Here is a 24186-nt window from a genome sequence, read left to right as displayed (position 1 = left end):
GGTAAATCAAATTCTATTCTAGAAAAATATTTGATCAAGTGATAGAGAAATAAACTAGGCCATATTGGTTTTCACAGTTCTTTTTCTACTAAAGGTAACTGGAGCATTTAACCGTTTTTGTTTTGTTTCATGTTTTACAGACTCTAGTATATAAGGTCAAATGACCCTTCAGATGTGAACTAATACTGACCATTTATGAGTGGGCTACAGAATAACTGTATCTACAGGTTTAGCTCATGTAACTTGGCATGAGATGACTGTTGACACACATTTAGAGACCACGTTGAGGCCCTTGTAAAATTATATTTTCCATTAATATCATGAAAGTAGTCATAATGACACAACTCATTTGAGGGAATTATTGAACGCTGTGGTCAGGTTTGCATTTTTTTTTTCACATCATGACCACCTGAATAATAATAACAACTGACTTTATAGTAGGTATATTTACCATGTGCCAGACACTGTTCAAAGTGCTTTACGTGCATTACCTCATATAGTCTTCACAATATAACCCTAGGAAGTCAGTGTTTTACTGAAGAACTGAGGCACAGAGATGTGAAGAAACACGCTCAAGGTAACAGAACAAATGTCGCAGAGCTGTGATTTGAACCCAGGTGGACTGAGTCTGCAGCTCACATTCCTAACCAGTACACTAATGCCTCACAAAACCATGGTGTGCTAAACTGAGGAATGAGCTCGTTCAAATATTTCTAATGGTTGGGTCACTATTTTCCTTCTAAGATTATAATAAAGATTGCATACCAACTGGCCGTTAGGTATGTCTAGAAACTATTTAATAGATAAATGTATGCCAAGTGGGATGTTTTGTTAAGCACCTGGGGATCATAGGTGACTTGAAAACGAATAAGACAAGATAACTGAGTGTCCAATGTTTTTTACACCACATCCACCTGAATAACTTTACTGTGTATTTACCATGTGCTGGGCACTGTTCAAAGTGCTTTAAACGGATTATGAAGTCTTTCATCCTAACCAAAGCAGAACAATTAGTACATATATCTCATCTCTTAGCACAGCTTTTTAGCAAATGTCTACATGATAGAATTTTGCCAGTTGGTCTGGGAGAAGCAGTGTCCTGGAATCAGGAGTCGGGTTATAAGAGCTTAAGCACAAATGACCATGGCCTGACAAAAGTAACAGTCCTGCAAAACCCCATGGACATAGAGAACAGATGGAAGTGGGGCTCAATGAAAGGGTTGGTTGTGTGCCTTTTTGTGACTATTATTATTACCACTCTAAAAGAAGAATCTTAAAAAAAAAAACACCACGGCAGTGCCATTTAGAAGCAGGTTTACTCAGACCATAAATGTCTGGGTGCTGTAGGTTCAACACTATGACAAAGCAGAGAAAATCCCAAACGATGACAAAAGATCAACCTTATCACAAAGAAGTACAAAGTGTTCTTCTGAAGCATTTCATTCCACAAAGAACAGACAAATAAGGATTCACACACACCACACATACCATCTCACAAAAGACTACGCCACCAAAAGCTCAGTTTTAGTGGGGATTTGACTTAAATGACTAGAGAATGTATAAAAATATATAAACTTATACATGGGTGCATGTATAAAACACATGCACCCCATGTGCAACATGGGGTGATGATTTGTGGGCCTGGGAACTAGGATTTGACTTTTTCAGTGCTTCAACTCTGCCTGTGAGCAAGTTATGTTTATTTATTTTCTTTTCTATATTGTCAATTTATTTTTGGTTAAGTAAACATTATTCACAAAATAAGACTAAAGACTTCAAATGCAAATCAACATGTAAATGCATCAGGTAAACATATAAACATGATGTAAACACATCAATTCTATTCACTCTAACTTAGCATTTAGGTTTTTCCACAGCTTTTAAAAGACAAAATATTCTAGGTATTTGCTGATGATGTAGTAGGGAACCTAGATCTTATATAAGTGACTAGACAATTGAACGTGTAGAATCCAAAAGGGTACTTATACTTTTAAAGACAATTTGATGGGGAAAATAATAATGATAAACAAATCCAAAGTTGAAATGAATCAGCTGTTTGGAATCAGGTTGCAGGCAGTTCATACTCTGACTTCTAACACATTTATTCTGAGACAAAGCAGGAACAAATCTAAATTTTTAATATGAATGCAGTATTTTACTAAATACGAATGCAGCATTTTATTAGGAAGAGGGCTAAACTGGGATTTAAGTGTCCTGGATTCTAATTACCTTTAGATCATGGCTACATTATTTTCCAATTCTGTTAATCAGTTTTTCTAGGAATAATTCCCGCCCCTACATACTTCATAAGTACTTTGAAAGAATAAAGGGAACAAGTGAAATTTAGTATGCTTTGGAAGTAAAATCAGTAAAAAAAAAATATTTATTTTCTTTATTAGTTAGTTAGAACTAAAATTGTTGCTGTGAATTAAGTATAAAAAATTCAATAGATTACAAATTATGTTTTACCATTTTACCTCCCCACAGAAGATAATGCACTATTATATGAGGAATCCTTGATTTTGTGAGTAATATAAATTATCATGTGTCTAGAGAGGGAATTTATATACAATGTTAGAAAACCAAGGACACTTCTCTTCTTAGAACCAGATATTGTTACAGTTGCTGCTCCCACAACTCAGTAGTAATGGTAGGTGAAAGAGCAGAGGATAAAGAAGCAGATCCAAGCTTTAATCTTATCCTTGCAAATAACTGAAAAGAGAAAGGAATTATTGCTCCCTTTACAATTGGCAATAAGCCAGTGCCTACTTAGAAGACCAGTTTACCTAGTCAAGAGGCACTTCTCTACCATCACAAGCTTCTTACTTTAAGATCTCACATAATGAAAATTCACTTTAGAATCATAATGAATAAAACATTCAAAGTAATCTCTATCATATGAAAAACTTGGGAGCGTCACATTTTTTGGTTGGTACTTTTTATATTTTAATTTTGCCAAAACTGCTGTTATATTTTATTTATAACACATATTAAAAGGATATAAAGAAATCAAGCAAGTCATTTTTTTCCTGGTAAGTTAGGAGGATAAAGCAAAACAAGCTTTAGGCTATAAGAGAAGATGTTAATGGTGCTTAAAATACTAACAAGTAATTAATTATAGCAAAGGGATTTTGAATATTATTTATATAAGTTGGTAAAATAATAATGAATCTCATTATAAAACTGTTTCTAACTATTTGAACAGATTTTCATTTTTCTTATTTTTCATCTCAACAGGCCCAACTGCTTAGAAGCCAAGATTGACTCATATAAATGTGAAACATGTTGGAACATATATACTTATACATTGAATATTCTTATTGTACTGAAAATTATATTGAATATGTATTTCTATTGTAAAGAACTAATAATAAATATATATTATATACAAATATATATTATATATGTTATATACACATATAAGCCCTTTTTGTCCCCACACTTGCTGCATATAAAACTTTGAAAGTCCACTTGTGGCAGCTAGTAACACCTACAATAGACCTTTTGGGGTATTAAAAAAGTCACTAATCCTTCCAAAGGGTTACAAGAGACAAGTGATTAAAATAATCTTTTTCTTCTTGGTTTCACACATTTACACACCAATGTTATTCTTGTCCAGCTACCTGTGATGAGATGTTCAATGGGAAGTTTCTATGTGCTCCACAAAAATAGGGTTTCTGTGGTAAAAGAATTTTGAGAAATGTTGAGTGTAACAGAAGTAAACTGCTCTTTCGTGCAGTACGTCTCAGAGCCTTATCTCAGCTAATAAGCACTGTGGTGCTCCCTGGGGAGAGAAATATAATAAGTTTCCCAAAGATATATAAGTCTTCCAGAACAGATGTCATTTTCTTTCCACCAGATCTGAGTATAAACAATAAGCCAGAGTGCTGAGAATTCTGAAACTGAGAAACATTATCTTTAGTTGATACTCTCTTGGACTGTTAGGGTTTTCTCTAAACCAGTGGTCCTCAAACTTGAGTGTTCATCAGAATCACCAGGAAGGCTTTGTAAAACACAGACTGTCAGATTCACCTTCAAAGTTTCTGATTCAGCAGTCCTGGGTAGGGCCCAAGAATTTGCATTTCTAACAAGTACCCAGGTGAAGGTGGTGCTGCCAGTCAGCCAACAACACTTTCCCAACACTGTGGGAATGGCTGTCTTACGGAACAATAGATTTAGCTATTTACTAAGCATTTTCTTATGTCGCTGATAATCAGTTTCTAAAAGGTCATATAGACGGGGTTTTGATATCTTAATTCCACATCTCTGACCTCAGTAATGATGTTAGCAGTCGTATAAAAGAAGGCCAGTCCAGGTCACACAAAAAAAGGATTGGACCTCTCAAGATTCTATTCTACTATTCCTAGAAAACACATTCATTTTCTGTTTACAAAGTAGTGCTATTAGTTATAAAGGTAAGTATATAAGAGCTCTGTATTACAAGTTGCCTATGTTTGCTCTACAAATCTCCCCAGAGTGTTTTTCAAAATGTTTGCTACATACCCAAATTTAAGCAGATAAAGGATTTTCTAGTAAACGCTCCTCGGCTCTCTAATAAATTAATACCTTTACTCACTGCAGAAACCACACTCATTTGAAAGTACTACCTCTTCTCCTCACCCCCAAAAAAGGTATCTGGAAAAAAGACAAGCTCAAAGGAGGGAAATACTTTTCACATCAAATAAGCAAACAACCCAATGTTGACCACAGCATTTCAACATGGATAACCAAAAGGTGAAGTATTGATAGACTCCCAAACCTCAAAGCAAGCACCAAATACAAAGTTCATCCGTTGTACCCTGCAGTGATGCAGTAAGGAAACAGGACATCCCATACAACACTTTGTCCTTTTCATTGTGAAGAAAATAAATACCTGGCTAAGGAGTTCCAAGTATTTGTTACCATTTCCTTTCTGATTAAGAATAGTCTCAGCAGTACTCGGTTTACTTCTATCACTGGCAGCCTATTTAAATCTGAAGCCCCCAGTTTGCAATACCATAATGCTTGCAATACATTGGCACGTCTAAATGAAAAACACTCAAATAGCTTAATAAGCTGTAAATAAGAAATTCAGAAATAGAATTAGCCCCTTCCCTTGCCCTCTCACTAGGTATACAACTCCATTCTTCCACAAGGGCTTGGAAACAACTTACAGGAAAGACACACTTCCAAAAACACCATTATCATGGGCCTAAAGAGTAAGAGTGATATAATGGGGAAGGTGGTGATAATAACATCAAAAACTTCAAAAATCTAGATAAGGTTAATTGCTTCAGCTGGGCCCTAAATGTAGCTCTGCGCTTTCTGGCAACCACTGTAAAGAGGAAAATGTATTGAACTGCATTGTTCTTATTGCTTGATAAAGGAAAGTACACTGGTTAATAAGCACCTCTCTGTAAAAGAGACTGCTGGATACTATGGAAGACAATGAATAGGGCAGGGAACCTGCCCACAAGGAGTTTGCCTATCTTATCTCTTCTGCAACTGCAGAGGCCTGAGGACTGTTGCTGAGAGGGGCTCTAGCACTTGACATTATGGGATAGAAATCAAAGGAAAACAGTGGGGTAGAAATCAAAGGTGACTAAACTAGGGGTCTAGAGGTGCTATTGAGGAGGAGGAGAAATTTGATGGGGAGAATGAGACGTCTCTGAGCCATAATTAATCACAGCTCTTCATTTTTGCTTCAAGGAAAGCCAAGGAGTTTATAATGTGTGATAAAAATGGCACAAATAATTCTCTCTCTGGCAGAGTCTCACTTTCTCTATCACCCCCACCTTCATTAGTATGTTACTTTATTCATTACACTTTCATTCTGGTTTCGCTTCAAATACATTATTATTGGAGCTGAAGTATTTCAGAATGAAAAGCTTTTCTCAGATAGGTGTCTCCGAATTTCTTCTTTTTTTCTCTACAATCTCCGGCATGGAAGTAATGTCATTTTTTTCCTTAAGTGTTTCTCTAGTGAGGAGAATAGGAGATTTGGGGGAGGAATAGTGAAATATGATTAAATACATTTTATCAGCAATATTTCGTAGATGGAATAAATGTCATGTGCCACCGGAGTGAGGCCTTGAGAATTTGGGAAGAGTGAAAGAGGGTCTTGGTTTTGTCTTAGCTGTCAGTTGCCTATTAAAATATGCAAGTCACAATTATGGATATTATTGTAAACTATTAATGACATCAGCTGAATGCTGCTAAATACTTAAAACCATTTTAAGTTTCCTTCTTTGTTGAAACATTTTTCTAAAATGGTCCAGGTACTTTTCTTATTTTTGAAGTAGGGTCAGTTGCCCAAACCTGAATCACATCTCGATTACTAAGGATTGCACCCAAGGCCTCAGGATGTCTGTCCTGAAAAACAGAAATCACTATGCCAAATGGAGATGAAGATGGAGAAGGTATAAGAGATTGAGCTGACTGCACAAATACCAAGGTACAGCTCATAAGCCTAGAAATCCTTTTTTAAATTCCATCTTGAAATTAGTTTCCCATTTCTTATTACTTTCCCATTTCTTTTAAAAAGCAGATTGCTAGCTAAGTTTATCTTAAAAAGTCAATGCACAGGCTCTCTCTCTAAGAATTTTTCTTTGCCTTTCTAAGCTGAAACTCTTCAGACTTTTTAAATATCACTGTACATTCGAAGCAATCATTATTGATTAAACTTTAAATATATATTTTTACTGGATTAGGCAGTCACCTTTTACACAAAACCCTTTTCTGCAGATTATGACCTGGTACTTGACTCAGAATGACCTTATTAGTGCTAATCATGCTTCCAAGAATACCTTTATTTGCAAGCTAGCCACTTGCTGTAAAATTCAATTTCAACTATTTTAAGGCAGAAGATGATGCTTGAATATTACTAGATTATCACACTAATTACTTTAAAATAATATGTAACAGTGGCCATTCAGTAAATTTTTAAAAAATCCACATAGAGGGTAAAAACACTCAAATGCTAAATTTGGAGAGTATCCAAGGCGTTTGGCCAATGAACATTTCTATAATGCCAAGGGACAGAATTAAATTCACAAAAATCAGCAATCTGTAGGCCATGAAATCTAGGTTAAAATGTGGTTGAGTGAGGAAAGTTGGCACATGGGTGTATACAATTTTCATTCATATTTAGGTAAAAACTGAACTGGGAGTAGAAGTACAGATGCAGGTGGAGAGATGACTAGGCACCTTGCAGGGGAGCCCATATTGGTTCTCCCTCTGTCAAAGCGATTCAACAAGCTCATGTTTCATTCAGGGACCACTTTTCAAGCTCCCAATATTTACTATGTGTGCTACGCACAAAAGCTGTGGTGGTGAACAAGACACCGTCTAATGTGAAACCAAAAAAAAGTATGACAAATCTTCATTTCAAATTCAATGAAATTGGATATTAAGGTGAACACAATAGCAGTAGGTGGAAGTAGTATTTCAACCAACCCCCTCTTACTTAACCATGTTGACTTGAGCAGCATCTCAACTCCATCACTGGCTTCTCCTTCCCACGGCCACCCCCTAATTCAAATTCTTATCATTTCATACCTTCAATATGAAGCTCTCTAAGCTTCAATAGCAGCTTTCTAAGAGGTCCCCCTGTGGCCAGTCTCTTTTGCTCTATTCATTCATCTTGCATAGGCTGATGATGCCATTTCTCTACTCAAAATTGTCAGATTCCACAGCGCTACAAAATCAAGTTCAAGCTCCTCACTTCCTTTTAAGGCTACTCCTCTACCAACACAGGCTCTATGCTTCAGCCAGGCTGACTTAACACTCGACTCCCCAAATCCACACTACAGTTTTTTCCCCTCTGTCTTTGCTTAGGTTGTCCTTTCTGCCTGGAATGTCCTCCTGTCTCTCCTTCCAAGAATATCTCACACGGTACCTCTCCCATGACTACTTCTTTAACCACCACAGCTGGATATAATCCCAGCCCTCCCTCCTCCCTTGGACTCTTTTAGTGGTTCGTTTGTACCTGGCTTATGGCACATAACACAAGCAGCTTCATACTAAAAGGTCAGGCAGGGACCATATCTTCCATAACTTTGTATTCTGTGCAGTACTCAGCCCTGTGCCTAACAAGTAATAGTTTTCAATAAATGTCTGTTGAATGAATCATTTCCTTGGGGAATTGAATGTATATAGATAGAACTCTTAATGGATTTAACAGGACTTTCAGCATTAAATGACCCCTGACATTTATAAAATCCATGTAGTAAACCACAAGCAATAGTCCTGCAAATTGAGTACTGCTGCTTGCTCTTGTATGAAGAGAAACAGAGGTAGGTAGGATTCTCATGACTTCCTCAAGGCCACACAAGGAGCCTTGGTTAGAGCTGTTATTACAAGTCAGCATTTTCTATGTTTATGCCACTTGCTGATACCATGCTTCACATCAAGCATTTCCATGGTTACATCTGTTGTTCACCCAAGAAAGAGGCATTTATCAAGACTACCCCTAAGGCCTCTATGAAAAATAAGACAATATTCCAAAATACATACAATGGAATATTATTCAGCCATGAGAAAGAAGGAAATCCTGCCCTTTTTGGCAATATGCATGTACCTTGAAGGCCAGACACAGAAAGACAAATACTGTACAATTTCACTGATATGAGGAATCTAAAAAAGCTAAACTCATAGAAACAGAGTAGAATGGAGGTTACCAGGGACTGGGGGTGGGGAAAATGGAGAGATGTGGTCAAAGGGTACAAACTTCCAGTTATAAGGTGAATATGTTATGGTAATCTAAGATACAGCATCGTGACTATAGTGAACAAAACTGTATTATATACTTGACAGTTGCTTAAGACAGTAAGTCTTAAACTGTTCTTACCACAAAAAGAGTAACTATGTGAGGTGGTCATCATTTCCCAATATATACTTGTATCAAATCATCATGTTGTACACCGTAAACTTACACAATGTTATATGTCAATTAAATCTCACTAAAGCTGGAAAAAATCCTTCCTCTAGTGGGGTACTAGCAGAATAAAAATGGACAATTAAAAAATTTTTTTTCAGTTACTTGGAAGTAAGTTAAGATTGAATTTGTTTCTATATAGAATGCTTTTCCGGCTAATAGAAAAAGCGAAATAACCAGGAAATGGCAAAACAAACAAACAAACAAAACACCTCTAGAGATTATGTTTTTATACAAGTTGGAAAAAATTTAAGTTTGTTGAATAAAGTATGTGATAAATATAAACATTAACAACAGAAAAACAACTTCTGGGATAAGTATTTAGCAAACGTTTTAAAACCACACAGAGTTCTTAAATATATTCAACGTTCTCAAACGGTTACTTCAGGGTTACTATTTTTTCATAAATAGGATGAACAATTTTAAGGCAATATGACAATGTGATCTTAAAACAATGTCATCTTAAAAATACAGTCTCCAAAATGTATTTGGAATGGAATAAGAGATGATTGATACTATAATGCTGCCTACTCAATGTACCTAGACACATGTAAAAGATGGGTTAAGAGTTTAAAGTCACAAAGCACGTGACCGCCTGGAGGGGTGGGATAGGAGGGTGGGAGGGAGGGAGACGCAAGAGGGAAGAGATATGGGAACATATGTATATATATAACTGATTCACTTTGTTGTAAAGCAGAAACTAACACACCATTGTAAAGCAATTATACTCCAATAAAGATGTTAAAAAAAAGAGTTTAAAGTCACAGAGAAAAAGGTTTTCTGTTTGCATTTCTGCATCCTAGAGACAGAAATTAGAACCTTAGTACTATCTAGTTAGCTGGCAAATCATGGCTGACACATAGGATATCTCTTACTTAGTTCAGGATATTTGCCATATTTAACACAGTTATATCACTGTGACTCTATGTTTTCAAGCTGTTGGATGGTTTTCAGTGTGGAAACTGCCTTCACTGTCTACCCACAAGAACATGTGTAGGAGCAAAAGGCTAATCTCTTTTCTACAAATTCCCAGTGGGTAAATAAAAATCTGAGTTTCAACAACAATAAAAAATATGTCCATTTACAATAGAAAAAACAGTCCAATTGAAAGCATACATTGACATGCCTATGACCAAGCAACAGCCGCAAAAACCGATGGATCGTTTTGTCACATCTACTTCTGTAAGTAACAGAGTTTGACATGACACTAAGCCATATTATACAAGCTCATCAGGAATAATATTGGAAAAATAATTTACTCCAACTCTAGACAACATGGTTAAGTCCAAATAGTGGAGATGATTTACAAAACAAAAGGTCGTAGACCAAATGGAATCATTCACTGACTTTTAAGAAAACAGTATCAAGAAAGACAGGAAAAAGCATGAGTTAAACTTCTCATTATGTCGAGCAGTAAAACTTGACTTTGTGGTGAGAACTGAAGGCACAGAAATAAAAACATTGAAAACCTAAGCAGGGTTGCAAATCTGGATTAGACAGCAACAGCAACAAAAACCATAAATTTGGGGCTTCCCTGGTGGCGCAGTGGTTGAGAGTCCGCCTGCCAATGCAGGGGACACGGGTTTGTGCCCCCGTCCGGGAGGATCCCACATGCCGTGGAGCGGCTGGGCCCGTGAACCATGGCCACTGAGCCTGCGCGTCCGGAACCTGTGCTCCACAACGGGAGAGGCCACAACATTGAGGGGCCCGCGTACCACAAAAAAAAAAAAAAAAAAAACACATAAATTTAAGAAACCAAAGACTGATTACACAGTGGAGGAAATACAGAAAAAAAATGAAAAGATTATTTAGAGATAATGAGGAAAGAACAGATGGCCAGATGGCTAAAATTCCTCTGGAATATATACCCCTGTAGGTCAACAATCAAGCGGCCAGCTGAGACAGAGGAAAACAAGGCAAACCTGGGGACTTTACAATCAGAAACCTAATCTGTAAGGGCAAAAACAGCAGTGAGTAAATGATGTTCTATGAATAAAGTCATGTTCCTAGAAGAACTAATTGCTATTTCCAGATGCACAGAAGTACCTTGTATCCACGTTTCACAAAAACGTGAAGTAAAGAAAAAAACAATATTTATAATGACTTCATATAGCTATGTGACATGAGAGAATTATTATATGATCAAGTAAGATCAGACATCTATTTCCATAACATGTAAAGAGCTTCTTCCACACAAAAGAGTTGACATATAGTAGACAGTTCTCAAACTTCAGATATTCAGATCTCTTGTACTAAATGGGGTTCCTGTGACAAAGGGTCCATCTTAATGGTACCAAATTTTGGTTGAAGAATACATCCCTGGCCATATCACAAGTCCTTTCTTACCAGGTAGCCAATGGCAACCTTGGCTGCAAGGGGGAGAGAGAAATGATCTTGAGCTATGCTTCCATAAAACAACGTTTTAAATTCATTGGATTAGATTCCAAATTCTTTTACAAAACTGTATTTGACCCATAACAAGGCTGAGCTGCTAGTGCAATATTTTCAGTTAATCTGTGACAGGTACCTCCCTAGCTGGCCAGGACTTTGTACTAATGAGTATATCTATAACAGCATCAGACATCAAAGAGTTTCATGCAGTGAAGATATACGTGATCCACAGCCCGTTACAATCCCCGACTCTGGCTAGCTACTCAGCAATGCAGGGTGTGAAGAAAAGGATGGACGAGGGAGTAGAGACAGCTCAGTGTTCTGACTCTTGGTGATTAAACAAAGCTTAGTATCACTAAGTTAGATAACATGGTCTAAAAATAAAAACACCCTGCCTCTCTTCCTCCTTCTTTTCAAAATTAATAGCCCAAATGACTGTCAGAGAACTAAATATGAAACTTTAATTAAAGTCTTCATCTAAACACAGTGTCATGAAACAATAAATGAGGGAGAGATTAGGAAAGGGAAAGTTGACTTTTTCCCCCTTTTGAAATAACAGAAAGTGAAGGAGAAACACAAAACGTTGAAAACAGGGCATCCCAATGTCATGTGGGACAGTCTGACGTGATAAGCACTGGATGCTTTTGGTTTAGTAAAACAATAGCCCAGTGCTTGCTTTGACAGCACATATTCTAAAATTGGAAAGATACAGAGAAGACTAGCATGGCTCCCGCACATGGATGACACGAAAATTCGTGACGCGTTCCATATTTTTGAGCAGTATGTTTCTTCTCTTAGAATTAAACGAATGCTGCAAAGATCAAAAACAAACAAAACACAATAAGCCCAAATGATGTTTTCTCCATCTCCTTCTTCACCACAGGAAAAAAGACTGAAATGATTGGAAGAACACTGGAGTTCTCAGGATCTTTTGATAACTGCTTATGTGACGTTGGACAAGGGACTCTCCCTCACTGGATCTCCAGTTTCCTATCTGTAAATGGTGACAATCTGAAATGAATGTTCTACATTCAAAGTTTTTGATTTGCTAGGTTTGTGAAGCGCTGTTATGGGTATGAGTGCTTTCTTAACTATTTAAATTATCCAACCCATCTAGTTAGTTGAGGTTAGTCCCAAGACCAGCCACCCCATGCATTTCAGAGTTTTCTCATTACCACACCCAAAGTTTAAAAAAGAGAAGAAAGTAAAAGAAACATTAGGACTTTCCTGGTGGCACAGTGGTTAAGAATCCACCTGCCAATGCAGGGGACACAGGTTCAAGCCCTGGTCTGGGAAGATCCCATATGCTGTGAAGCAAATAAGCCCGTGCGCCGCCCGTGCGCCACAACTACTTAGCTTGCGCTCTAGAGCCCGTGAGCCACAACTACTGAAGCCCGTGCTCCGCAACAAGAGAAGCCACAGCAATGAGAAGACCGCGCATCGCAACCAAGAGTAGCCCCCGCTCGCCGCAACTAGGGAAAGTCCGCACACAGCAACAAAGACCCAATGCAGCCCAAAATTAAATAAATAAATAAATTAATTAATTAATTAAAAAGATTTTAAAAAAGAAACAATAATACTCCACTGTATTTCTGAGCATCAAAGACAGGAGATGCATGTGCAAGACTAAGAAAGTTCTTTTTAAAACATTTAACTTTGAAATAATTTTAGACTTACAGAGACATTACAAAAATAGTACAGAACGCCCCTGGAGACCCTTAACTCAGATTCCTGTAATGTCTATAACTTACATACCATACATAGCACAGTTATAAAAACCAGGAAATTATCTTTACTACAATACCATTAAATAAACTAGAGACCTTATTTGAATTTCACCAATTTTTTCCCCTAATGTCCTTTCTCTGCTCCAGTATCCAATCCAGGATCCCATATTGCATTTACTTGTCATGTTTATTTAGTCTCCTCCAATCTGTGACAGTTTCTCAGTCTTTCCTCATCTCTTGGTCCATTTTCTCTTCCCTCCCTTTCTTGACTGACAGTTAGTAGAGAAGTGTGTTACCCATCACTTCTAAGATGGACACTTCCACATTTTGACAGCTTGGATATTGGGATGATCCTTACCATCAATGGTATGTTGAGGAGATGTTGAATAAATGAAGAAGATATTTATCGATTTTCACAAGAGGAAAACTTTACAGCACAGAAACCCAGCAGACACCATCTTTATCAGGTGATTAAGGTTAACATGAGAGAGAAGATACATCAACATCAAGTACCCTCGAATATGACGCACATCATTTCTATGGTTTTCTTGCCAAAAATGCATGACCTCAGTCAAATCATGAGAATGCATTTGACAAACCCAAACTGAGAGGCATTCTACAAAATAACTGACCAGTACTCATCCAAAGTGTCAGGGTCATGAAAGACAAGGAAAGGCTGAGGAACTGTCACAGACTGGAGGAGACTAAATAAACATGACAAGTAAATGCAATGTGGGGTCCTGGAGCAGAGAAAGGACATTAGAGGGAAAATTGGTGAAATTCAAATAAGGTCTCTAGTTTACTTAATGGTATTGAACTAGAGTTATTTCCTGGTTTTGATAACTGTGCTATGTATGGTATGTAAGTTGTTGACATTACAGGAAGCTGGGTGAAGGGTATGCAGGAACTCCTTGTACTATTTTTGCAACTTTTCTGTAAGCCTAAAATTATTTCAAAATAAAAAGTTTAACAAGTGAGGCTGAGCTATCAATATGTATTTCATTGGGTACTGACTGTAATTCCATTTTTCTTTCAAAAGAGATTTTTGAAATGTCCAAAATAGCATTGACTTTTACCGGTCAAAGATACATCCTTTTTAAGGTCAATAATAGAAGATAGAGATCCTTAAGTAAAATGTTATTTTCCTTGAGTCTCAGGATGACAGGTGCTGTCTATGTATCTTTATAATACAGGCAGACCCCTCTGATCAAGCTCATAAATGATTCTAAATCTTGCATAATTCAGCAACCCTTGGGATTATGTTGCTAGGAGTCTTCTGCTCCCAGTAAGTTTTCCCTTAGCAAGCAGGGATGAGGTAAATATTCACTCAAAAATAATCAAATTTTAAACTGGTGAAAACTGCTGTGACTAGTGATACTAGTACAGAATATACTGGTAACTCAGGACAAATTGACCTACAAGGATAGATTCACACCCATACGTCTATAAAACCAGTTTCACTTGCCAAAATATTATTATGCTTGTGATCATATGTGATGTTTGAAGACATAGTATGGGGCTGTTTTGTGTGTTTTCCTCACCCAGTCCTCTGACTATGCCTGCTGCTAAGGCCCTTGCCAGGAGATTTTTGTCACAAAACTACCCAAGGTGGTGAGTGCAGTGGGCAGATGTGATGGGTGTTGATCTTTCATAATTAAATAATGACAGCATTTATATCCTCCCTAGATAACAAGTGGCAGGTATCACAGTGCTTCAAGTATGGAGAAGAAGGTTTAAGACACATGAAATTGCTGAAGCAGAATACATGAAGACAATATTGGCTATGAAAACAATCACAGATTCTAGTATTTTCAGTATTATCAGTAATGATCTTTTGTTAAAGTCAAGGGACAGTCGCTAAAAATACCAACCTAGATCAATTGCAAACTGTAATATCAAGAAATTGGCACAGAATGGGTTAAGCAATACTTTGGAGAGAAATTCTGAAACAAATTGTGCCAAGCCGACTAGGCAATTGAGTCAAAAAACACCTGCCTATCAACATGACGCGAGACTCTTTTACGTAGCTGGAAATTAATCTATGGGCTGTGCTATCTAGATCTCTATCTGAAGATGGTGCAAACTTCATCACTGAACACTCAACATTCATGGAGTGATGGGCACAGCACTTCAGCACAATGCACAATTAGCCATCAAGCTTGCCCTCCTTATTTTCATAACATTCCCTCATTATGAGGTGAGTATAGGATATTGTTAACTATTGTGCCTATTACGAAGGCAAAGAACCATCACCATCTGGTAGAGTACCTAGCGCTAATGGAATCCTTATAAAAACAACAAAAACAAAAGTAGCTGCCCAAAACTCATCAAGTGATTGCTTGTTATTTAACCACTCATGGAAGAAGAAACAGTGCACAGATACATTTCAAAAGTGTTTCAAGCACAGAAACTCAAAGTGGGTAGCAAATGCTGCAATAACCATCAAGGTAAGTTATTTTGTTATTTGTGTATTATAGATATGATAGTAGTACAACCCACGTAGGTCAACTATTGTCAACTTGGTATAGTTTTCATGCTTATCATGGATAAGGAATAATATAAGAGAACTACAAAGCTTTTATGCAGACGTGGAACTGTGATGCATGTGCTATCTAAATGACTAATTAATTGTTTGAAAGGCACTGTATGTTTCAAATACTAAGATTTTCATTAAAATTTGAGAATGTAAGGATTATGTAAATCATCTTTATCTTGTGCGACTGGTCATCAAGATTTTAACATATGAAAAATTATTTTAAAAACACTGGGTATACTGAGTAGACAGTGTATTTAAATAATTAAGTGGCTTATTACTATTCATTGGCCATTATCTATTTAGTCTCTGAATTAAACATTTTCCAAGCTTTAAAGTGGTAGGGCAGTATGCATTTTGTTAACAATCATGTTCCATATTACTTTTCTTCAAAATGTTTCCATTATGGCATTCTTTTGCCTTTAAATGGGAGAACTGATCTGAAGTATATCAATGATTAGTAATATCACACATCTCTTTCCGCCAGACACCTGAAATGACAGAATTTACAAAGCCTGCAAGGAACTCTGTATCTAAGAGTAAGCCATAAAACCAGTGACACTTAGCTTGAAGAACTAACATCACACTCATGGCAACTGGAGGTGGGCTTGTCCATTTGAAACATTAATGTGTAGTTTTACATAATAAAACCCTAACTAAATAGAACTGTTTTGAAGAACTCCTAAAATAAGCATCTTAGTTAATAGTAAGAAGATAACTTTTCATTTAATTCACTTTTTTTTTTGGGGGGGGCCACGTTATGCGGCTTGCAGGATCTTCCCCAACCAGGGACTAAACCCGGGGCCATGGAGTCAAAGCGCCGATTCCTAACCACTGGACTGCCAGGGAAGTCCTTAATTCACTTTTGTAGTGATACATGGCTTTTCATTTATGTTATCTCATTGGAATCTCCACAATATTCATGGAAGTTAGGTAGAGAAGAATTACCCATGCATTACAGATGAAGCAACTCAAGCTCTGTCAGATTAAGTAGCTAAAGTCAAAAACAGTAGTGGGGCTGGGACTCCTGAAACAAGATTTGTAAAGTGACTAGTGCAGTGCTGGACACTCTATATGAACTGGCTAAAAGACATCTCCTTTTTTCGCCCTTAAACTAGTCCAGTGCTCTTTTCCATTTAAGGCACTGCACAGTCCTTGATTTAAGTAATACACAGAAGATTTAAATAATACATAAAATAATTGTAGATGAAACCTGAATGAAAATGAAATGAAGAAAACAGAATAAGCCCTTTAGTCATAATATCTGCTACAAAAAAGAGCAATTCAGACATTTTCAATGTTAGGAATTGCCATTATCTTTATAACTAGTTCCCATTCTTGAACTGGAATGGTCTGCAACAAAAACTAGCAACCATGAAATAAGCAAAAGTAACTACTTAAGTAGGATATCACGATAAAATGTTTTCTGAATAAATGATCACAGGAAGGAATACATCTCTATTAGCCAAAGCAGCCATAAATAAAAATGTGGTAAAAATGAGGTAAAATTGGTCATGATGAGGATAAAACAATATCAAGAAATTGAGGCTTGGTTGGGCAAGATGGTGGAAGAGTAAGACGCGGAGATCACCTTCTTCCCCACAGATACACCAGAAATACATCTACACGTGGAACAACTCCTACAGAACACCTACTGAACACTGGCAGAAGACCTCAGACCTCCCAAAACGCAAGAAACTCCCCACGTACCTGGGTAGGGCAACAGAAAAAATAATAAACAGAGACAAAAGGATAGGGAAGGGACCTGCACCAGTGGGAGGGAGCTGTGAAGGAGAAAAGGTTTCCACACACTAGGAAGCCCCTTCGCAGGCGGAGACTGCAGGTGGCGAAGGGGGAAAGCTTTGGAGCCGCGGAGGAGAGCACAGCAACAGGGGTGCAGAGGGCAAAGCGGAGAGATTCCCGCACAGAGGATCGGTGCTGACCGGCACTCACCAGCTGGAGAGGCTTGTCTGCTCACCCGCCGGGGCGGGCGGGGCCGGGAGCTGAGGCTTGGGCTTTGGTCGGAGCGCCGGGAGAGGACTGGCGGCTTGAACACAGCCTGCAGGGGGTTAGTGCACCACGCCTAGCCGGGAGGGAGTCCGGGAAAAAGTCTGGACCTGCCGAAGAGGCAAGAGACTTTTTCTTCCCACTTCGTTTCCTGGTGCGCGAGGAGAGGGGATTAAGAGCGCTGCTTAAAGGAGCTCCAGAGACGGGTGCGAGCCACGGCTAAAAGCGCGGACCCCAGAGACGGGCATGAGACGCTAAGGCTGCTGCTGTCGCCACCAAGAAGCCTGTGTGCGAGCACAGGTCACTATCCACACCTCCCCTCCCGGGAGCCTGTGCAGCCCGCCACTGCCAGAGTCCCGGGATCCAGGGACAACTTCCCCGGGAGAACGCACGGCGCGCCTCAGGCTGGTGCAACGTCACGTCGGCCTCTGCCGCCGCAGGCTCGCCCCGCAGTATGTGCCCCTACCTCCCCACGGCCTGAGTGAGCCAGAGCCCCCGAATCAGCGGCTCCTTTAACCCCGTCCTGTCTGAGTGAAAAACAGACGCCCTCCAGCGACCTACACGCAGAGGCGGGGCCAAATCCAAAGCTGAGCCCCGGGAACTGTGAGAACAAAGAGGAGAAAGGGAAATCTCTCCCAGCAGCCTCAGGAGCAGCGGATTAACTCTCCACAATCAACTTGATGTACCCTTCATCTGTGGAATACATGAATAGACAACGAATCATCCCAAATTGAGGAGGTGGACTTTGAAAGCAAGATTTATGATTTTTCCCCCTTCTCCTCTTTTTGTGAGTGTGTAGGTGTATGCTTCTGTGTGAGATTTTGTCTGTATAGCTTTGCTTCCACCATTTGTCCGAGGGTTCTATCCATCCGGTTTTTAAAAATTTTTTTTCTTGATAATTACCTTTTATTTTAATAACTTTATTTTACTTTATATTCGTTCTTTCTTTCCTTCCTTCCCTCCTTTAGACAACGAATCATCCCAAATTGAGGAGGTGAACTTTGAGAGCTAGATTTATGATTTTTTCCCCTTTTCCTCTTTCTGTGAGTGTGTATGTATATGCTTCTGTGTGAGATTTTGTCTGTATAGCTTTGCTTCCACCATTTGTCCTAGGGTTCTATCCATCCGTTTTTTTTGTTTGTTTGTTTTTCTCTTAATAATTATTTTTTATTTTAATAACTATTATAGTTTATCATACTTTATTTTACCTTATCTTCTTTCTTTCTTTTTTTGCTTCCTTCCCTCCTTCCTTCCTCCCTCCCTCCCTCCCTCCTTTCTTTCTTTCTTTCTACTTCTACTAATTCTTTCTTTCTACTTTTTCTCCCTTTTATTCTGAGCCGTGTGGATGAAAGGATCTTAGTGCTGCAGCCAGGAGTCAGTGCTGTGCCTCTGAGGCGGGAGAGCCAACTTCAGGACACTGGTCCACAAGAGACCTCCCAGCTCCACATAATATCAAACGGCGAAAATCTCCCAGAGATCTCCATCTCAACACCAGCACTCAGCTTCACTCAACAACCAGCAAGCTACAGTGTTGGACATCCTATGCCAAACAACTAGCAAGACAGGAACACAACCCCACCCATTAGCAGAGAGGCTGCCTAAAATCATAATAAGTCCACAGACACCCCAAAACACACCAACAGACGTGGACCTGCCCACCAGAAAGAAAAGATCATGCGTCATCCAACAGAACACAGGCACTAATCCCCTCCACCAGGAAGCCTACACAACCCACTGAACCAAGCTTAGCCACTGGGGACAGACACCAAAAAACAACGGGAACTACGAACCCACAGCCTGCAAAAAGGAGACCCCAAACACAGTAAGATAAGCAAAATGAGAAGACAGAAAAGCACACAGTAGATGAAGGAGCAAGATAAAAACCCACCAGACCTAACAAATGAAGAGGAAATAGGCAGTCCACCTGAAAAAGAATTCAGAATAATGATAGTAAAGATGATCCAAAATCTTGGAAACAGAATAGACAAAATGCAAGAAACATTTAACAAGGACCTAGAAGAACTAAAGATGAAACAAACAACAATGAACAGCACAATAAATGAAATTAAGAATATGCTAGATGGGATCAAGAGCAGAATAACTGAGGGAGAAGAACGGATAAGTGACCTGGAAAATAAAATAGTAGAAATAACTACTGCAGAGCAGAATAAAGAAAAAAGAATGAAAAGAACTGAGGACAGTCTCAGAGACCTCTGGGACAACATTAAAGGCACCAACATTCGAATTATAGGGGTTCCAGAAGAAGAAGAGAAAAAGAAAGGGACTGAGAAAATATTTGAAGAGATTATAGTTGAAAACTTCCCTAATATGGGAAAGGAAATAGTTAATCAAGTCCAGGAAGCACAGAGAGTCCCATACAGGATAAAGCCAAGGAGAAATACACCAAGACACATATTAATCAAACTGTCAAAAATGAAATACAAAGAAAACATATTAAAAGCAGCAAGGGAAAAAGAACAAATAACACACAAGGGAATCCCCATAAGGTTAACAGCTGATCTTTCAGCAGAAACTCTGCAAGCCAGAAGGGAGTGGCAGGACATATTTAAAGTGATGAAGGAGAAAAACCTGCAACCAAGATTACTCTACCCAGCAAGGATCTCATTCAGATTTGATGGAGAAATTAAAACCTTTACAGACAAGCAAAAGTTGAGAGAGTTCAGCACCACCAAACCAGCTCTACAACAACTGCTAAAGGAACTTCTCTAGGCAAGAAACACAAGAGAAGGAAAAGACCTATAATAATGAACCCAAAACAATTAAGAAAATGGGAATAGGAACATACATATCAATAATTACCTTAAATGTAAATGGACTAAATGCTCCCACCAAAAGACACAGATTGGCTGAATGGATACAAAAACAAGACCCATATATTTGTGGTCTACAAGAGACCCACTTCAGACCTAGAGACACATACAGATTGAAACTGAGGGGATGGAAAAATATATTTCATGCAAATGGAAACCAAAAGAAACCTGGAGTAGAAATTCTCATATCAGACAAAATACACTTTAAAATAAAGACTATTAGAAGAGACAAAGAAGGACACTACATAATGATCAAGGGATTGATCCAAGAAGATATAACAATTGTAAATATTTATGCATCCAACATAGGAGCACCTCAATACATAAGGCAAATACTAACAGCCATAAAAGGGGAAATCGACAGTAACACATTCATAGTAGGGGACTTCAACACCCCATTTTCACCAATGGACAGATCATCCAAAATGAAAATAAATAAGGAAACACAAGTTTTAAATGATACATTAAACAAGATGGACTTAACTGATATTCATAGGACATTCCATCCAAAAACAACAGAATACACTTTCTTCTCAAGTGCTCATGGAACATTCTCCAGGATAGATCATATCTTGGGTCACAAATCAAGCCTTGGTAAATTTAAGAAAACTGAAATTGTATCAAGTATCTTTTCCGACCGCAACGCTATGAGACTAGACATCAATTACAGGAAAAGACCTGTAAAAAATACAAACACATGGAGGCTAAACAATACACTACTTAATAACGAAGTGATCACTGAATAAATCAAAGAGGAAATAAAAAAATACCTAGAAACAAATGACAATGGAGAGACGACGACCCAAAATCTATGGGATGAGCAAAAGCAGTTCTAAAAGGGAAGTTTATAGCAATACTAGCCCACCTTAAGAAACAGGAAACACCTTGAATAAACAACCTAACCTTGCACCTAAAACAATTAGAGAAAGAAGAACAAAAAAACCCCAAAGTTAGCAGAAGGAAAGAAATCATAAAAATCAGATCAGAAATAAATGGAAAAGAAATGAAGGAAACAATAGCAAAGATCAATAAAACTAAAAGCTGGTTCTTTGAGAAGATAAACAAAATAGATAAACCATTAGCCAGACTCATCAAGAAAAAAAGGGAGAAGACTCAAATCAATACAATTAGAAATGAAAAAGGAGAAGTAACAAGTGACACTGCAGAAATACAAAAGATCATGAGAGATTACTACAAGCAACTCTATGCCAATAAAATGGACAACCTGGAAGAAATGGACAAATTCTTAGAAATGCACAACCTGCCAAGACTGAATCAGGAAGACATAGAAAATATGAACAGACCAATCATAAGCACTGAAATTGAAACTGTGATTTAAAATCTTCCAACAAACAAAAGCCCAGGACCAGATGGCTTCACAGGCGAATTCTCTCAAACATTTAGAGAAGAGCTAACACCTATCCTTCTCAAACTCTTCTACAATATAGCAGAGGGAGGAACACTCCCAAACTCATTCTACAAGGCCACCATCACCCTGATACCAAAACCAGACAAGGATGTCACACAGAAAGAAAACTACAGGCCAATATCACTGATGAACATAGATGTAAAAATCCTCAACAAAATACTAGCAAACAGAATCCAACAGCACATTAAACGGATCATACACCATGATCAAGTGGGGTTTATTCCAGGAATGCAAGGATTCTTCAATATACACAAATCAATCAACGTAATACACCGTATCAACAAATTGAAGGAGAAAAACCATATGATCATCTCCATAGATGCAGAAAAAGCTTTTGACAAAATTCAACACCCATTTATGATAAAAACCCTCCAGAAAGCAGGCATAGAGGGAACTTTCCTCAACATAATAAAGGCCATATATGACAAACCCACAGCCAACATTGTCCTCAATGGTGAAAAACTGAAAGCATTTCCACTAAGATCAGGAACAAGACAAGGTTGCCCACTCTCACCACTCTTATTCAACATAGTTTTGGAAGTTTTAGCCACATCAATCAGAGAAGAAAATGAAATAAAAGGAATCCAAATTGGAAAAGAAGAAGTAAAGCTGTCACTGTTTGCAAATGACATGACACTATACATAGAGAATCCTAAAGATGCTACCAAAAAACTACTAGAGCTAATCAATGAATTTGGTAAAGTAGCAAGATACAAAATTAATGCCCAGAAATCTCTGGCATTCCTATACACTAATGATGAAAAATCTGAAAGTGAAATCAAGAAAACACTCCCATTTACCATTGCAACAAAAAGAAAAAATATCCAGGAATAAACCTACCTAAGGAGACAAAAGACCTGTATGCAGAAAATTATAAGACACTGATGAAAGAAATTAAAGATGATACAAATAGATGGAGAGATATACCATGTTCTTGGATTGGAAGAATCAACATTGTGAAAATGACTCTACTAATGACTCTACCAAAGCAATCTACAGATTCAATGCAATTCCTATCAAACTACCACTGGCACTTTTAACAGAACTAGAACAAAAAATTTCACAATTTGTATGGAAACACAAAAGACCCCGAATAGCCAAAGCAATCTTGAGAATGAAAAACGGAGCTGGAGGAATCAGGCTCCCTGACTTCAGACTATACTACAAAGCTACAGTAATCAGGACAGTATGGTACTGGTGCAAAAACAGAAAGATAGATCAATGGAACAGGATAGAAAGCCCAGAGAGAAACCCACGCACATATGGTCACCTTATCTTTGATAAAGGAGGCAGGAATGTACAGTGGAGAAAGGACAGCCTCTTCAATAAGTGGTGCTGGGAAAACTGGACAGGTACATGTAAAATATGAGATTAGATCACTCCCTAACACCATACACAAAAATAAACTCAAAATGGATTAAAGACCTAAATGTAAGGCCAGAAACTATCAAACTCTTAGAGGAAAACATAGGCAGGACACTCTATGACATAAATCACAGCAAGATCCTTTTTGACCCACCTCCTAGAGAAATGGAAATAAAAACAAAAATAAACAAATGGGACCTAATGAAACTTCAAAGCTTTTGCACAGCAAAGGAAACCATAAACAAGACCAAAAGACAACCCTCAGAATGGGAGAAAATATTTGCAAATGAAGCAACTGACAAAGGATTAATCTCCAAAATTTATAAGCAGCTCATGGAGGTTAATAAGAAAAAAACAAACAACCCAATCCAAAAATGGGCAGAAGACCTAAATAGACATTTCTCCAAAGAAGATATACAGACTGCCAACAAACACATGAAAGAATTCTCAACATCACTAATCATTAGAGAAATGCAAATCAAGACTACAATGAGATATCACCTCACACCAGTCAGAATGGCCATCATCAAACAATCTAGAAACAATAAACGCTGGAGAGGGTGTGGAGAAAAGGGAACCCTCTTGCACTGTTGGTGGGAATGTAAATTGACACAGCCACTGCGGAGAACAGTATGGAGGTTCCTTAAAAAACTACAAATAGAACTATCATATGACCCAGCAATCCCACTACTGGGCATATATCCTGAGAAAAACATAATTCAAAAAGAGTCATGTACCAAAATGTTCATTGCAGCTCTATTTACAATAGCCTGGAGATGGAAACAACCTAAGTGCCCATCTTCGGATGAATGGATAAAGAAGGTATGGCACATATATACAACGGAATATTACTCAGCCATAAAAAGAAACGAAATTGAGCTATTTGTAATGAGGTGGATGGACCTAGAGTCTGTCATACAGAGTGAAGTAAGTCAGAAAGAGAAAGACAAATACTGTATGCTAACACATATATACGGAATTTAAGAAAA

At 38.1% G+C, this 24186-nt stretch overlaps 1 protein-coding gene and 1 non-coding gene across 7 annotated transcripts in view; one reads left to right on the top strand and one right to left on the bottom strand.

The window, feature by feature from the left end:
* Positions 1 to 24186, bottom strand: part of MBNL3 (muscleblind like splicing regulator 3) — a 127960-nt gene that overhangs the window by 43997 nt on the left and 59777 nt on the right. The window lies entirely within an intron of this gene.
* Positions 11974 to 12080, top strand: LOC113615332 (U6 spliceosomal RNA). The gene has a single exon (XR_003430972.1). It is a non-coding gene; the product is annotated as a U6 spliceosomal RNA (small nuclear RNA).

This window comes from Aethalodelphis obliquidens, unplaced genomic scaffold, assembly GCF_003676395.1.
Source record: "Aethalodelphis obliquidens isolate GAN/ISIS:26980383/991018 unplaced genomic scaffold, ASM367639v1 scaffold115, whole genome shotgun sequence".
Classification (NCBI taxonomy): Eukaryota; Metazoa; Chordata; class Mammalia; order Artiodactyla; family Delphinidae; genus Aethalodelphis; species Aethalodelphis obliquidens.
Note: the sequence above shows the minus strand (reverse complement) of the source record. Positions and strands in the feature narration are given on the sequence as shown.